Source organism: Peromyscus eremicus, chromosome 14 (assembly GCF_949786415.1).
Source record: "Peromyscus eremicus chromosome 14, PerEre_H2_v1, whole genome shotgun sequence".
NCBI classification, from domain to species: Eukaryota; Metazoa; Chordata; class Mammalia; order Rodentia; family Cricetidae; genus Peromyscus; species Peromyscus eremicus.
This window is the reverse complement of record NC_081430.1, coordinates 47,655,890-47,662,178: the sequence shown is the minus strand read 5'-3', so window position 1 is coordinate 47,662,178 and position 6,289 is coordinate 47,655,890. Positions and strand designations below refer to the sequence as shown.

At 40.8% G+C, this 6,289-nt stretch overlaps 1 pseudogene; it reads left to right on the top strand.

Moving 5' to 3' along the window:
- Window positions 1-315: 315 nt before the first annotated feature.
- LOC131924531 (small ribosomal subunit protein uS3-like) lies at window positions 316-1,050 on the top strand (annotated as a pseudogene).
- The last annotated feature ends 5,239 nt before the right edge of the window (window positions 1,051-6,289 follow it).

Sequence of the window (6,289 nt, the reverse complement as noted above, 5' to 3'; positions counted from 1 at the left end):
AAGAAATGAGAAGGAAATGGAACTGCCCCTCTTTGATTGCTGAAAGAAAACAACTGCTCATTGTGTTCTGTATCTAAGATTCTCCAAGAATGAAAAAAGAAAAATCAATGTTATTAAAGGGTGATTGTACGCTAATCTGTACTAACTAGAGGGTATCTGTTGGATAGAAGGAATATCGTTCCAGATGAATGCTGTGAGATACCGGAAGGAATAAAGAGCAAGAGAAACAACAGTTAGTTAAATGTAAGTAGATATTGACTGCATAAATGATGATAATTGAGCCCTGTGGAGCTTCAAATAGACAGAGATGGCGCAAGATGGTGGTACAGATTTCCAAGAAGAGGAAGTTTGTGGCCCATGGCATCTTCAAAACTGAACTAAATGAGTTTCTCACTCGGGAACTGGCTGAAGATGGCTACTCTGGAGTCGAAGTCCGAGTTACACCAACCAGAACAAAAATCATTATTTTAGCCACCAGAACACAGAATGTTCTTGGTAAGAAGTGTCATCGGATCAGAGAGTTGACTGGGGTAGTCCCGATGAGGTTGGGCTTCCTGAGGGCAGCATAGAACTTTATGCAGAAAAATTGGCCACAAGAGGTCTGTGTGCCATTGCTCAGGCAGAGTCTCTACATTACAAACTCCTAGGAAGGTTTGCTGTGCGAAGGGCCTGCTATGGTGTGCCTCGATTCATTATGGAGAGCAGGGCCAAGGGCTGCGAGGTTGTGGTGTCTGGGAAGCTCCGAGGACAGAGGGCCAAGTCCATGAAGTTTGTGGATGGGCTGATGATCCACAGTAGAGAGACCCTGTTAACTACTATGCTGACACTGCTGTGTGCCATGTGCTCCTGAGACAAAGTGTGCTGGGCATCAAAGTGAAGATCATGTTGTCCTGGGACCCAAGTGGTAAGATCGGCCCCAAGAAGCCTCTGCCTGATCATGTGAGCATTGTGGAACCTAAAGACGAAATCTTGCCCACCACCCCCATCTCAGAGCAGAAGGGTGGGAAACCAGACGCACCTGCCATGCTCCAGCCGGTGCCTACAGCGTAACAGGGTCCTGGCAGCTGCAACTGGAGGCTGGATGTTGTCCTGCACAAACAGATGTTTAATAAAATCTTGCACAAAGACAAAAAATAGACAGAGAATAAGATAAATGATGGAGGAGGAATGAAGTGAAGTTGTGCTGAGCTCCTTATAGAGGAAGTGATGAAGAACTAATTTGTATTGGCCATTGATAAGTTGAGGATGCATATTTTAAATTATAGATAAATCATGAAAAGAATGATGAACAAATGTATAAACAACAAGATGAGAGAGATAAAATAGAATAATGAATAACTAGACAATTCAAAAGGAGGTTGAGAATGGGAATAGAGTAGGTGATTACAAATTTTAAAAAGGATATATTTAAAACCAAGTGTGCCAGAGATTATATTAAGTATAAGTAGACTAAATTGCCAATTGAAAGTCAGGAGATTATCAAGTTGGACTTAAATTGGTACTCTGCATTCTGTGACTTATGGAGATACAGTGTCAGGTGTAAAGGATGTAGTAATATGCATCACACAAAATAAACCAAAAGAAAGACTATAAAGCTGTATGATATAAAACGGGTTCCCAGTTAAGGCACCTGTAGAGATGAAGATGTTTGATAATAAAAGAATCCAATTCATTGCTTAAATGCACACACCCATGGAGCTGTAAGACCTACAGGGATAATTAGAGGTATCCATAGAGTTAGAAATTTGAACATATCTCTCTTGTTGACTGATGTAATCGACAATAAAAACCAGTAAAGCTAGACACAGCTTGAACAAAGCTAATTAGCAAATATCATCTAATTATAGCATCTTGCAATGAATAAATGTACACATTTGTTTCAAGTGCACATAGACTATTTACCAGCATCTTTCATACGGTGAGTCATAAGGCAGTTTTTACATTTCACAGGGTTGAAATCATAAGAGTGTGTTTCCTGACCATTGCCACTGCTATCAGTCTGTAACAGGTAATGGGGGAAAGTATCCCTGTATGTTTAGAAATTTTAAGCGAGGCTGGAGTGATGGCTCAGAGGTTAAGAGCATGTGCTGCTCATGTTGAAGGCCCGGGTTCAGTTCCCAGCACCACCCACGTGAGTAGCTAACAAAGGCCTGCAACTCAATCCCAGTGATCGTGATGCCCTCTTTTGGCCTCTGCAGGTACCTGCACAACATGTGGTATACATAAACCCACGTAGGCACACACATGTCAACCCAACTGTTTCTGTGAAAAGAAATTTAAGTGACCATGGATCGAAGAAGGCAGGCCGGAGATTGGAAGCTTGTGACAGTGAAAACTATGACCTATCAAAATCTGTGAAATGTAGCTTTAAAAAACTTTACATCCTCAACCGCATGTGTTAGTAAGGGAGAGAGAAAAAAAAAAAGTCAGCATTCTCGACATTAATTTCAATAAGTTTAAAAAGGAACAACAACCAAAAAAAGCACCAGCTGGTTCTGGTGGCCCATGCCTATTATCCCAGCTACTCATGAGGCTGAGGCAGGGGAATTTTAAGTCAGAGGCTTTCCTGGGCTTACAGAGTTCAAGCTCAGCCTGGGCAGCTTCGTGAGACCTTGTCTCAAAATTGAAAAGTAAGGTGGGACCTGGGGAGATACCTCAGTGATGTGACACTTGCCTAGTTATTTACAACCAACAGTTAAAAAAGGCCATAAAAGAACATTCTTTGAATGTTTTTAAACAGGTGGAAGGAAGGAAAATAAAGACAAGAAATGTAGTGAGAGAAAGCAGACACCGGAACCAAATAACTAATAAAAACGAGCAAGTCCTGATGATACCAGCCTAGAAATAGCACCAGAAACGAATGTGTAACTAGATTGAAAAGCTAGGAATGAAGTGTCATGAATAACCCATAGTAATATATTTGAAATTTTAGAAGTAATTGACAAATTTTTTAAATGCTACTTATCCAAACTCGTATAAGAAAAATAACAGTCTGAGTGGTTCCATATCTACTCATATGAATATGTAATTAAAAACTTTCCCATAAGGAAAACTTCAGAGCCAGATGGTTTTACTGTTGAATTCACCAAATATTTAAGGAAGAAATAACACATATTTTCCACCAACTCTTCCAGAGAATAGAAAAAGCAGGAATACTCCCAACTTGTTTTAAGAAGCCAACAGAATTTTGATTCTAAAACCTGACAAAAACATTATAAAAAAGGAACATTCCAGGTCAGCTTTACTTGTGTATCTCCATTTAAAAATCTGAGTTGGAGGGTGCTAGAGAATGGCTTGGCCATGAAGAGCGCTTAACTGCTCTTGCAGAGGACTGGTTCCCAGCACCCCTGGCAGGCAGGTCACAACCACCTGGAATTCTAGTTCTGGGGGATCTGACACCTTCTTCTGGCCTTCATAGGCATCTGTATTCATGTGATGTACATAAACTCACAACAGCATCACACATACAAGTTTAAAAAAAAAATCCATTTTAGCCAAGCAGTGGTGGCAACACGCCTTTAATTCCAGTACTCAGGAGACAGAGTCAGGAAGATCTCTGTGAGCTTGAGGCCAGCCTGTTCTACAGAAAAAGTTCCAGGACAGCCAGCTCTACATAGAGAGACCCTGTCTAAAACAAACAAACAAAAAACAAACAAACAAAAACGAGTAGAATACTAGCCATATGAATGCAGCAAGAGAGTGCTGTACAAAGATCAAGTTGACTGTCTTTTGGAAATACACCAAGTGTGATTATTTGACTCAGTCAGTGTAGCTAAAAACATTAATAGAATGAAGAAAACAATATGATCATCTCAGTAGCTATAGAAAATACAGGTGACATAGTCCAACATTTATTTCTGCTTATTAAAAAGGAAAACTCTCAGCAACTAGTAATAAGCTTTTTACTCTTAGAAGAAATTCTATAGAGCTGTTTTGTGCTGTTAAAGGTCGGCTACATCATACTTAGTTGGCAACGTGTTAAAACTTCTGGAGTCAGAGAGGCGACAGATGATACACTATCTCGGACAGATACACTCTCTCACCACTTCTAATCGTGACTGAGTGGAAATTCTAGCTCGTGTGGTGAGACCAGGAAGAGACAGAAAGGCTTTCGGATTAGAACAAAATGAATAAAACTGGAGCGACTGTGAGATTAAACTACTGGAGGTAGAGAAAACACGAAAGAAACTTTAGTTAAACCGTTGGGGCTGAGAGGGAGTTAGCATGCTTCTGGTTTCATTGTAAACATGGACACATGAGTGGAAGTTTAGCTTCCACTCATTAATAGAAAATGAATTTACATTGGAGTAAGAACGATCAAACACCTAGGGGTAAGTCTAAGACTCAAAGACTTGTCCATTAACGACTCTTAGCTATTACTGAAATTAACTAAAGACCTAAAGAAATGACAGGATATAGCATGCTCCTGAAATGGAAGACACACGTTTTAAAAGATGTCAACTTGTCTTAAAGTGATGTAGAGTCTGTAATCCCATCAAAATCTAAGGAGTTTGGTGAGTGTGAAAATATATGATAATCCTGAAACTTATATGGAAACACAAACTCCAAGAATAGACCAGACATTCTTGAAGTAGTATAAGAAAGTTTTATTTTCACAGATATTCAAATCTACCATTATGCTGGAGTAATTGGAGGAAAGCTGGGGTTGGCCCAAAGCTAAACACTAGACCGGTGGAAATAAAGAATCCCAGGATCAACTTGGGCACATACAGGACACAGTGCTATGGCATACATGGCCCCACAGGAGAAAATGATAAGATGATCATATATATATATATATGTTTATGTATATATATATATTTTTTTTTCCAGAGCTGAGGACCGAACCCAGGGCCTTGGGCTTGCTAGGCAAGCACTCTACCATTGAGCTAAATCCCCAACCCCCTTTTATATATTTTTATTTATGTGCCTATGTGAGACATGTGCACCTTGGGTGTGCAGGTGCCCCCAGAGACCAGAGGAGGGCATGAGATCTTTTGGGACTAGAATTATAGGTGGTTGTGGGCTGCCAAGTTGATGCTGGGGATTGGTTCTCTACAAGAACAGTAAGTACTTTTAACTGCTAAGCCATCTCTCAGCCCAGGACAGTCTTAAAAAAAAAAAAAATCCTGTGATGATTGATTATCAGTATAGGAAAAAAAAATACATTTTGACCATACCTAGACCTATCTCTACTAAGCGTTATATAGAAGTGTAATGAATAAAGAATTAAAACTTCCAGAAGTTAATCCAGGATAGTATACTCACAATTTTGGTTGGAAATGAATTTACAGGATCCAGTAAAGCCAAATAAAAGGAAAGGTCAGATAAAATTGAATTGACAAGAATGAAGAATTTAGTCCATCAAAACACAATTGAGACAGTGAAGGGCACGTTGGGGACAGCTGCAGCCTGTATAAAAGGAAGACTAAATGCCCAATAGAAAAACGAGGAGGTAGGGGCTGGAGAGACGGCTTGGTGCTTGAGAGCACTTGCTGGTCTTTTTTGTTGTTGTTTCGGTTTTGGTTTTTTTGAGACAGGGTTTCTCTGTGTAGCTTTTGGAGCCCGTCCTGAAACTCACTTTGTGGACCAGGCTGGCCTTGAACTCACAGAGATCCACCTGCCTCTGCCTCTTGAGTGCTAGAATTGAAGGCGTGTGCCACCACCGCCCAGCACTTGCTGCTCTTATAAAGGACCTGGGTTGGCCGGGCGGTGGTGACGCACGCCTTTAATCCCAGCACTCGGGAGGCAGAGCCAGGCGGATCTCTGTGAGTTCGAGGCCAGCCTGGGCTACCAAGTGAGTTCCAGGAAAGGCGCAAAGCTACACAGAGAAACCCTGTCTCGAAAAACAAAAAAATAAAAAATAAAAATAAAAAAATAAATAAAAATAAAAATAAAGGACCTGGGTTGGATTCTCAGCACCTACGTGGTGCACACAACCATCTGTAACTCTGGTTCCCGGGGGATCTGATGCCCTCTTCTGGCCTCTGTGGGCACTGCACTCACCTGTACACATACGTGAAGGCAAAATACTTATACACAAAATAAATCTTTTTGAAAAATGAGCAAGTGAATTATACAGGGGCTTCACACAAAGAAGGCTGGGACAGTTCAGTAAACACAAAAAAGCTGTTTATGTTTATAAATCTTCAGGGGAATACAATTAAGAAATCACATGCTACTGGGCAGTGGTGAAGCATGCCCTCAATCCCAGCACTGGGGAAACAGAGGCAGGTTTGAGGCTAGCCTGCTCTACAGAGCTAGCTCTAGGACAGGCAAGGCTACACAA